This window comes from Apteryx mantelli, chromosome 6, assembly GCF_036417845.1.
Source record: "Apteryx mantelli isolate bAptMan1 chromosome 6, bAptMan1.hap1, whole genome shotgun sequence".
NCBI lineage: Eukaryota > Metazoa > Chordata > Aves > Apterygiformes > Apterygidae > Apteryx > Apteryx mantelli.
In genome coordinates this window covers 28,764,444-28,776,251 of record NC_089983.1, presented here as the reverse complement: position 1 = coordinate 28,776,251, position 11,808 = coordinate 28,764,444, and the positions used below count along the sequence as shown (strand labels likewise).

At 38.6% G+C, this 11,808-nt stretch overlaps 1 long non-coding RNA gene across 1 annotated transcript in view; it reads right to left on the bottom strand.

Annotated features, from left to right (window-relative positions):
- Window positions 1-275: 275 nt before the first annotated feature.
- The window catches only part of LOC106499179 (uncharacterized), a 28,894-nt gene continuing 17,361 nt past the window's right edge, over window positions 276-11,808 (bottom strand). Inside the window, exon 3 of the long non-coding RNA XR_001295112.1 lies at window positions 276-512. This is a non-coding gene — a long non-coding RNA (uncharacterized lncRNA). The remainder of the gene's footprint in view (window positions 513-11,808) is intronic.

Genomic DNA, 11,808 nt, shown 5'->3' with positions numbered 1-11,808 from the left:
CCTAACAAGTGACAATTATAAGAGAAACAAAAAACACCTCTAGTGTAATTCTAAAGTTATATAAGAGTATCTTTTGCTGCTTGAAACAGAATAATATGTAAACTCAAATATATAGAAGTTACAAGATTTACAAGACATTTCTTCTGCTGCAGTAAAATGCTACTATTTTAAAATGAACCATGCCATAGGAAAAGTTTCTTTTCACACCAATTGTGTGCATATTTATTGATATTCTGATAGAGTTCAGTGTGAATGCTGTATTGAGCATATACATACATATAGCAATTAGAAAAGACCTTCCTTAGATTCAGATGTCTTCCAAGTGTTTCTGTAGAAAGAGCTGACATACTTTTCATTAGATTTTCACTTGATATGAATAAAATAATTTCGTTTTTGCTCGTTTAACTTCATATTTGCACTGCAGATAGTCCTAGTCCTCTTCAAAGCAGCTTAGAAATCCTGGCAAATAATTTGTCGAACTGTGTAACTTCTGTGAAGTACTGGTACATGAACTAGTTAAAAAGCAGGGGTAAGAATTTAAATCAGATTAATTTTTTTTTTTTAGCCCCCCAATCAACCAATATTTCCATAAAAAAGAAAAAGAAAGGCTATGCCAAGTATATATTCATACAGAACATAAAGCTGACTCACAAGAGGCATAGGATTCAGCCATAGCATTCCAAGGCTCATTGGCATCACTGTAACAAATGAAGCATCAGCTATGAATGATGAGATGCCTTCAGGAAACTGCCCCTGCTGACTGTAATGTGACCCTGAGCTAGAAATAGTACTGCTCGCTCACCAGTACTTCTATTTCCTTAGGGCATTTACCCACGCCTGTTTAAATAGCTATGCACCACAATGACAACTAGAGATCTCTAAATGATTCTCAGGGTTCACTTTTGCAATTGTGTTAATGCAATCTAATTTAATACTGCTGCTGGAAAGCACAGTTACAACCAAATTCTTTTCCCCTTCCTCATCCTAGCATATAGCACTCATTTGACTGAGCAACAAGTCAGATCATGAATTTAATCCACAAAAAAAATAACTCTCCCTCCTCATCCAAGCACTCCCTCCTCCAAAAGAGACCTTAAACCAACACAAAAGAAGGGTCTAAAACCCACAGCTGGGAATAGATGGGACTTCCCTATGGGCTGCAATGGGGGTTTAGATAAGACTTAATCAGTTGCGAACTTGTACCCCCATGTGCTCAGACTGTGGGCTGACCTCTTGGTAGGTAAATCTGTCTTCTGTTATAAGACAAAGTACAATATTTTGCACAGAAATAAAATAATTTAAGAAAAACTGCATGTGGGCTCCTTTGGACTTCAATAAGGCCAACATATAACCTGTATGAAGTTATATAAGACTACAGGTTTACAGGACTGTGTTTTAATGAACAGTGTTGGGTAGTAGGCACAACACAGAAGCAGAGCTATTAATATAGCAGTAAGCCTGCATATCCCCCTGTCCTCCCAAGGGCCAAAAGGCCTTCTGTATGAAGAGCAGGGGGATAAAGAAATTCAGAGTATGTACAGTAAGTGACAAACTAAACACATCTATAGGTGTACTATATTTTCAGTACAAAGAAGGGTTAGAAAAACCTTTAAATGAAAATCTAACATTCTGCAGAGTTGGGAACTGACTGGGGTACTAGAATGCATCAAGCAGGCTATCTCCAGCCAGGGGAATTGCAACCCAACACACACACGGATCAGGAAAGCAACCAGTATTGATTTGAATTAGTGCTGAACTCCTATTCCTCAGCAAGGTCCAGGTGACATTTCCACTATCTTGATGAATTATAAGTTTACATGTTTTGTAGAGGCAATCCAGACAAAACCCAAAATTATTTTCAAATGAGAGATTTCATAACAGAAAGAGCCTCTGTTTTCTGAAGTTTTGAAGTATTTTTAGCCTTGTGTTCCTGAAGGTTGCCAAACTGGCTAGCCTGCATGCTAGAACCATTTGGTTAATGGAACATGAGAATACCACAGGCAGACAGGCTTCCTCAGGCTGCAAAGTAAATGTGACTTCAGACACTACCACCTCTCAGTCTTTAGTCTCTCTGAAGAGAACGCCATAAAGCATCATTTAACAGCAGCCTCAAATTACAAGGAGACAAAGAACTGATTTCAAAGCAGCTGTCAGTCAGCCAGCCAGCTGACAAGACTAGATATAATCTATAATCACAGAGGCAAATGGTCTTATCTCACTTGCAAATTGCTGGTTTCTAGATTTGTAGGTTAATTTTTAATTCTCACTCTCTTCTAAGCTTTGCTTATAAGTTGAGCTAAGCAACCTGCAAATGCTTAAGTGATTTGCAGGTGGATGTCTACATCTTTCTGCTACTTAGAGTCTATTCAGAGTCAGTGAGTTTTTGTTAAATATAATTTTACATATTTCTCTATACTTTCAGAAGCAAGGAAGAGGGAGTGCTATCTTTCATCAGTCTAACATGTTGTTAGATAAAGAGAAAAGGTAAGTTTTTAGGTCACAAATTCAACTGTGAAGCAGCAAACTCAGAGATAAATACAGATCAGAACCTGAGACAAATAGCATAGATAGAATCACCCTCTTACCTACAAGAAAATATTTTTCATGGAACGATCACTCCAGCTCTGATATCTCAGCCCTGATCCTGGGCTACTTTCCAAAGATCAGTCTAGGAAGAGCAATACACAATTACACTACATATTAAAACTCAAATTCAGTGCAGAGAGTTTCTGTCATACCTTGCCTACTGTTGTTCCACAGATGCTAACTCTCTGCATCCTACAGCTCTAACAACTTCATTGCTTCTCTCGTTGCCATCAGGCTTCTCTGCTTCACAGGTGCTAATCATCCTTTTCCTTCAACTTGTTTAATGGGTTTAATCTCAGAATAGTTGCTATCTACCTGTATTTTGCTTGAGGTTTACCAATTCTGCTCCAGAACTGAAGAAAGTCCATGCTTTCAAAGTTTGTCTATGCTTTCCAGCATACCAGTGCTCTATAAAAGATAAAAATCTCTCATCGTTATAGCACTGTAGCTTTACAACAATACTACTACTTACTCTTCAGTATAGCTTGATTACTTTTCCCTATGGACTATTTATGGGATTTATCACAGATTAGGGAAGTGGGGAGACACACACACAGAGTTAGGTGTATGCAAGGGAAAATATGTCTTGTAATCAGTTTTAAGGTTGGATGTATTCCCAGACTTAAAGCTTTTCGCAAGGCTACCATGTACAAGCTATCCTGATCAGGGAGCAGCCAGGGTTGGGCTGCTCTGCCAGGGCAGGTGAGCTGGGAGCAGAGAATGCCAGCCAGCAGAGGCCACACCAGCCAGGGAGCCCAGCAGCACTTGAGCACAGCCAGCAGGGCAGGCCTGGGGACAGCAACCAAGGTCAGCTAGGAGTTGGGTAACCACCAGGCAAGTCTGTAGTGACAAGGCCAGGTTCAAGATGAAGCCAGAAAGTTCAGTCAGCAAGGTAAGGTCAGGATGGGGAAAGAACGAGGCCTGGCACAGGCTACAATATAGCTTAGGCAAGGGCCCAAGATTAGATGCTGTTTCCAAGCCAAGGACCAGAGACTTCTCACAGAAACTCTCACCACAGCAGTCTGATTCAAGGAAACAGAGCTGCACTGCATCAGAGCTGGCCTTGAGCACAGGCAGCTAAACCCCTGCAAGGAGGCAGAGGCTGTTGGTACATTCAAACCTCTGACAATCCTGTGGTTTCATTCCAACTCTGTTTTGTCCATTGGGAGTTGAGCTTTGCAGGGAATAGGGGCTTTTGGTGGGACGTGTAGTCAAAGGAGAAGCAGGGTCCTTGATACAGGTCCATCACATCTAAAAACTCTAACAATGAGGGCTAGGACTTTTAAGGTACTGTAACATTGAAGAGAAGTGATGCATGTTAAATTTATGTACTAGCTTATCTTTTAGTTCATCACATGGTCAAATTGCATGATGTTTCTTCCAATGTGCTATTTCATTTATTTATACTCTTTATCTTATTACCTGTATTTTAATCTATCTTTCCTTGTCTTTTCCAGGCATTTATCTAAAAAAAAAAAAAAAAAAACCCAAAAACACACCCTACAACACACACACAACACACCACCACAACACCACACACACACAATTAAACCTCTACCTGACACAACATATAGGTAGCAAAAGGATTGTTATTTATTTGTTGTGTAGTTTTCATTATTATGATAGCAAAGTACAGTTCTCCAGGAAACTCTTGTGAGAGGTAGAGATTGTCCTTTGCCAAAAGCGATTCAGCCACCTCTGCTTCCAGTTTTCTTTAGCAGCTCAGCCTATGATCATTTGCCCTCTCATCTCTCCTACCTTCTCTTCAAAATTCTACCCAAACTAAAGAAGTTAAGTCTGCTGATTTCTTGCCTTATTTCTCCAGGCAAGACATATTTCTTAGCATACGAGCATCTCAATGGTAACTTTCCAAACTACATAGTTGCACCAAGAAATGAAAAGGCAAGTAATTCTTGAGAAGCAGTAACAGCAGCGCTGTCTGCAGCCAAAGACACAAACAAGTCTCATGCCAGTCCCTATCCTGTTGATTCTATTGTGTAATGTTAATGATACTTAGAAGTTTGTATTAATAAGATTTAAACAATGTTTAAAAAGAGTCAAACTCTGTCTTGGCAAAGAGATATTTCTGTACTAGTAAATATGTCTATTCCATAAAGTAATCAATGGTTCATTGTGTCCCAATTCCCAAAAGGAAACAGATGGCTGGAAGTAGTTTTAGTCCCTTACAGAGTCTTCTTACACTACAAAATGGAAGGGAAGATAACTGATCCTTAACACGCTGTTCCTGGCTCAGACAGCAGAAAACACCCAGCCCCAGGAAAAGTACACTTCCTGTGTACATCAATGTTCCAGATGCAAGTTATCAAGTCTTCCCATATGAAGACAGGGAATGTGATTTACAAACAAGAAATAGCCTGCTACTAGGGGCATTTTGAAAAGCGGTGGTGCATCTCTGCATCATGACTACCTGTGTGGTTCCACCTTACTCATTTCAAGTGAGCTGGACATGAGTAAGTCATTGCCAAACTAAGTTAAAACCATGCAGTCAGAGGATATTGTGTGTGAAGCTCTTTATGAATATAGAGTGTCAAGTAAGATTTCAGTGTTACTCAAGCTTTGGAATTAAAAACACTTCTCAGCCAATATTTCAGTTTCTTTCATGACTGCTCACCAAGAAGGAAGTTTCTTCAAACCAGCAAAAAAGCTGGGAAATAAGCAAGTACAGAGCAACACCAGTCCTTTCTCCCCCAAAATCTTTTGCTCCTGGAAAGGTATGGTCTGATCTTAGCTTAAGATCTGTAAGAGGAATGTCTTCAACGATGAAAGTCAAGGTGGTGTTTCATATACTCATTTTTCAGGAATATCCTGTAAAGAAACATCATGGTGCTTTCAAAGAATGTATTAATGCAGCATTCTTATTCTTTGCCCTTTCCCTTGCATGTCCTGTTTTACCACTCTTTGCTGTGCATTTAGTTCTTTCATTCTTTGGTGGGAGGGAGAGCGAAGTTTAGTACCTATTGTACTCTTACTCAAAAGTTATCTGCTAGAAAGAGACTAGGATAAACACAGACATCCCAGGAGGATGGCAGAATGCAAGTAACGCAGCTGACCACAGGTCAGGTCAGGCAAGCAGTCATTTCAAAGGTTTGACCATGAGAAGAATAGAAATCTTCTCCCCACACCATTTTATGTGGTGGAGTAAGGTGCTGCGTCAAGCACATCACACTGTAAGTTACATCTGAAGTACATTGGAAGCTCCTGTTCCTTCAGGATAACCAAATGCAAGGTCCCCTGATAGGTGCATTTGGGCTTCTCAGCATCACACTGGAAGCATTCATTGTGAGAGCTAACAGATACAAGGACTTATCCATGGTTATTCTGCTGTTCACATTTCTGTGTTCCTACTAGTTCCTCCCAGCAGCATGCACCACTTCATATCTTTATTAGGCTCTATCTTGATGAAATCAACTCATAATTAAAAATAGGAAACACTGAATATAGATCCAATATTGCTGTGTTACAGCAGAGAGGATACAGAGTTTCTCAACATTTTGCTAAGCAGTTTTCAAATCCAATACATTTCCAAGTTAGATATCGACACTGCAATAAATAAGCTTCTTTTCTATAGAAAAATAAAATGGTTAAATAGCAGTTTGCCATTGTAGGACATAACAACCTTGAACATTCAAGTCAATGGGAGTTTCTTTCCTTTGACCCAAATTGCATCAGGATCAAGCACTTATTCCAATACATATTCGGCAAGAATAAATAAATAAGTTTTTAACACATAGTTAGGTTCAATCTTGCTTCCTTTGAAAACAACAAGATGCTTCTGTCATCAGGAAAATATAGCTTTTAGTTCACACATGAATTAGCATGTGTCCTTAGTACATATCTATATATGAACATATGAACAATATGACAGTGTAGCATCTCTTACAGCTGCAAATAAAAACCTGTTTCACCTCCAAAAAAACATAGCACTTAGATATAGTGCATAGACACCCTCCCTAACTCCAGGGGGAGGGGAAGGAAGAGATGTGTAATAAAGCACATGAGCTACTGCTTTAGATTGTCAGTAATGTGCATTTAAAGACCCTGAATATGCATTACAACATGATCAATAAGATATAAATATAAGAACCTTTCAGTAAATAGGAAAAATTCACACATCCAAAGATATGGAGAGCATCCACCTTAGGAATGTTAACTCTTCAGTTTTAATCTCAGAGTCTATTCTCCCTCAATGTGCACGTATTAACATAGAGGCACTTCAGAGGGGAAATACTGACTGATGATTAAAACCAAGTAAGTATTAGAACAATTGTGACTGAAAATACTTTTTGATAACCATCTTTTCACAGTACACAGGAACTGATTTCACAGTACTGAGCTAACCTAAAGGGATACAGTGAGGCCTAATTAGTATTTGCAGCACGTTGTGTCTGGGTGAAAAGCATTAATAGAATTCCAAGTTATTATTGCCCACATATCTTCTATACTCATTTATGAAGGGTGTCCAGGTTTGCCATGAAGTATTACATGGAAACACACAATAATCAGTCACGTTACTATCTCAATTTGTATCTAAGTCTTATTTTTTTAATAGCAGTTTTCTTTCAAATTGCTGATAATTAAAAACAGACATGCATCTAGGACCAGTATTGTATCTCTAAAGTTCTGGACTTTTCAACATGGTAGTCAAGCATAAGACAATTTTATTACACATGAAAAAAAAACAAAACACTCTTCATACAAATAAGAACCCAAGCCAACCAAGAAACTGAAGGAATGTTAAAATAATCAACTTAAGTATATCTCTCCTGAAACATATGAAGCAAGGAAATATTTAATAGACTGTAAAAGGTCAGAATGCTGCTTCCTGCTAAGATGCTTAGGAAAAAAGTACATATAGCAGTAAACTTGGTATCTGTGCACTACTGATTGATGATGAAGAATCATCACTGAAGTCACTTTCATCTTCTTGTAGTATAAAACTGGTGATGAACCTAAAGACAGCATGGCACATGGAATTCAAAGGCAAACTTTATCTGGCCCTGTTTTAGTGCATTTTTAACAAGAATTAAACAAGATAAGCAAGAAAGCTTCTAAGAAAATAAGCATCATTAGCCAGATAGAAATTCCACATAATCCTATAGCAGTTCAGCTTTCAGAAACATCTTACCTGTTGAAAGAGAGTATTCCCTGCTCTTAGCAAGACCCAAAAAGGAGCTAAGGCTGTCTGCATGAAGCAACTTAGTTTGTAGTGAGCTGTACTTATGTTGCAGTTGAGTTCATCCATCCAGCTGTTCCACATTACTACAGAAATCATTGCTTTGCTATAGCAGGAATTGTCTTCCTATTAGTTAAGTCAGTACTGTGAGCAGCTTTTCCATATTCCTGCTGAAAGACCTTGATTGTAGTTGGTTTCCCACAAAGGAAGCCAGGTGAGACTCATAGAAATGCTGGAACAAGGGGTCAAACTCATGAGTAACAACTTCTCCGTTGTCATCCCTTTACCCATCTTTTAAATTCAGTAATGGCCAGTCTGAACAGAATGGTGCTCCAAGCCACACTGCTGATGACTGCAGACAAGCTGCTGTTTGTTGATGAGTATTTGACATCTTACAGCCAAACAGCATCAGTTTTGCAAATTAGTGATTAGGCTCCCAACTGAATTTTGGCAGCCACACCAACTACACTGCCTGCAGCTGCTGCAGGAAGACTGAGAGGAGGAAAAAAGGGAAGGATGTGAAACAGTTTCTTCTGAAGGAACTATTTTTGATTAAACTTCACTTTGTGTGGCATCAGTTCTGACAAGTGTCAGCTGGTGGAGACAAATGAGCTGTACACCTGGCAGGCTCAGCAGGCATAATGCCACCTTTCTAGAGATCTCTGCAAAGCTCCCCTCTGCCCCTCCAAAAATATCTGCAAGCACAGGAAAGTAAGAGCTCCCCTAGCTATTTACAATCATATGGCTATCACTGTCACAGTTGCTGCTGGTGACTAACTAAGTTTGCTGAGGTACTCAGAATCACAATTGCTATAGTTTCATGCTAGGTCTGAGCACTTTGACAAGTACAAACATCCCTTAAATGAGGTTCCAGAAAACTAAAACTCCTCTCTTAAGGTGGCTTAGGGCAGATCACCAACTGACTTGGGTAAGGAGCTCTTTTTAGAGACACCTTTCTTCACAGTAGCTGATTGCTGCTGGGCAGTATCAGCAGTTTGCTCATCTAAGGCAATCAGTAGATCCAGTTCACAGGAAAGGTTAGGCACAGACTTATCAAAGTATGAGCTTTTGGAGAAATGTGTTTTCTTTTTCTAGTCAACTTCACCTGATGTAATGTTGCTTCTAAACAACATATCCTAGGGGTTTGATATTCTTAAAGATTTAGAATTAATACCTGTATCTAATATCTGCTATTCTTAAAGATCTTAAAGGTCTTATCTTAAAGATCAATGAATCTTGTATGACTAAAGGTTACAAGTTACTACATGGGGCCAGTGTTGCAGGAGGTCAAAGTTATCACACACACTGCTAGTCAGAGACATCTAAGGGCTGTCCTGACAGGTCCCAGGAGTCATTTAAGGATATACGAGAGCTGAGCTGCCAGGTCCCGTCCTCTGAAAATGCCAGAGGCTGAGCTAGAAACAGTGCCTGAACAGACCAAGATGGTTTGGAGGCACATTGGATCCAAAGTTTAGGCCTAATTACCAAGAATCCTGGTGACAATTAATTGAAGGACTCTGCCAGCTTTGTAATAGTATATACAATTGGCTATATCTATTTGCTGTGGAAATGTTAATGACTGTATTTTCATGGGTTTTTTTTCCTGTCCTGCAGGCTAAAATTATCCTTGTTTTACAGCTGGAGAGGAAGCAGAATTACAGTGATGCAAAATGGTTTGCCTAAGGTCATGCAGTTCTCTTTAGCAGATGTAAGGTTCTGAATTCTTATTTCTTGGTTCTCAGGCTAGTTCTGGTCCCCATTCTTATTCTCACACCTTAATCAAATGATCATTTTCCTATGCTTGTACAGAATTTCCTCCTGACACATGAATGAGTGGGTGGAATCATTTATGTATCTCACTAATCTTTGGGTTCATGACACCAGTAGAACGTACTTGAAATAAAAGCCAAAGTCATTCTTTGAAAATGAAAATGAACATAAAAAAGGAACTCACTTCTCTGATACAATTATTTTGAAAGTATTTATATGGCCATTTGTTAGGCAGTCCTGCTAACCCTGTTTTACAAATGAATTTCATAGTGTGTTCATGATGAGAAGTGCTTCTGAATTCTTCATTCTGTGTAGAGCAAAGCACTTAATTCTTGACTTGAAAGAAATCTTTTATCATATTATTTGTACAAGCATTACTGAAGACTTGCCATGGCTGATATATCTGGAAAGTATCAAACAAGGACAATATGCACAGATTATCTGCTAATACTGAAATCATCAGAATCTTCCCATTAAGATACTAATAAAGCAGCTTGATTAGGTTTAATTTAGGTAACTACTAAGGAGTTGTTTGCCACATGCTTTGAAAGAAAGGTTGAAACATCTTCACTTAATAGAATGCTTGACTTGCTGCAGTTCCTAAATATATACTTTAAATAAGGTTTTAAACGGTTCTAAAAACCTCACAGCCAACAGACATATTCCATACTTCCAGAAGGAAATTATATTGAAATAGCTTTAAAAGTTTTCCAACAATCTCCCAAAACTCATAATTTTCTTGCATTTTTTATACCTTGAAACTATAGCATAAATGTGGAAAGACAAGTATTAAAGAAACTGATATTTGCCTTTAGTGCCCAAGTTTACTTCAATAGTAGAAAAAGAGCTGAAATTATCTAGAAGACTATTATCTGGGAAATAATTCAGGAGAATAAGGCACAGTTTATGAAAAGAGAGGGGATTTTTTAAAATGATGCTTCACCTATCCCTATCCTGGTCTCTTTGAAGTTCCCCAGAATAGACAGAACAGACAACATAGTACCAAATGCTTTTTCAGTACTGAGATATGCAATCTAATGTAGATTGGAAGGGAAAAATCAAACTAATCACAAGTCTTATAGGAGTCCAAACTAATTTAAAACTTAAAATGAAGAATCACTGTAGGTTTCTCAATGGGCATCTGTGACCAAATGAGCAAACAAGTCATTAAAGAGGAAGAAAAGAATGGCAGGTATGCTGTGATGGAAAAATCTGTCATCGTTTCTATTAACACTGCAGCATCATCAGTGCAGTGTGGTCTTGGTAACCCCATGTCAAAAAGGATACCACAGAACTAATTAGAATGGGTTCAGGAGTAGATGGTGAATCAGAAAAAGATAAACAATCAAGAGAATGGAAAAAACTCTCCTATGCAGACAAATTAAAAAGACCCAAATTGTTTGCTTTAATACAGAGATAAAAAAGAACATGAAAGATATTATGAATTAGCTTGAAGCTTTCTGTCTGTTCTACTTCTACATACAAGAACAAGACAACAGTCAATTAAATTAAAGAAGAGGGATATGAAACTAATGAGTCTTTACACTGCATGCCTAATTTAACCTTTGCATTCACTGTCAAGAGGAAAATGATATAGGCTGACAAATGATAGTCAGAATGTGACCGGACAACAAACATATCCATAGTTATAACTATGGACAAAGCTTTCTGAAAGGTGTTAAACCTTTTGGGGCTTCCAATATCTTCCAATTTGTCTTTTTGTCCAATTCCATTAGATTAGGAAGAAATCTAAAGCATGTGTTGGGGGAGATGGGAAGACAAAGTGTATTCCTCATCTGCCAGCTCCAGGGGTCTTACATATTCCTCTGAAATACCTTGTACTGACTATTGACAGATTAATTGAATCCTGGGTCTGATTCACTGCCAATTTCTTGGTTTGTTTTGGGACACATGAAATATTAAGTTCTTGGCCTTATCTTTTGCAAATGTACTAATTGTGTCAAATGAATTGGCAATCAACTGCAGTGATACAAAATACTAAAGTAGCATGCGTCAGATGATGTATTTCAGACACAAATTTGCAAGGCTGGAAATCTCCTACAAGCCCTGCTTGCTATGACCTGTATTACTTGTCAGGAGAGAAACTGCATAACCTCATCCCAACCCACCCAAGAAGGCTGTACCTGCCCCTGGAATCTCTGGGCTGGATTCTCAGCAGCTCTGACTCAATAGACATTCCTTCAGCCTCCTGCAATAATAAGCTCTGATCCAAAGCCTCTGCTGTTTCTTCCTACAGT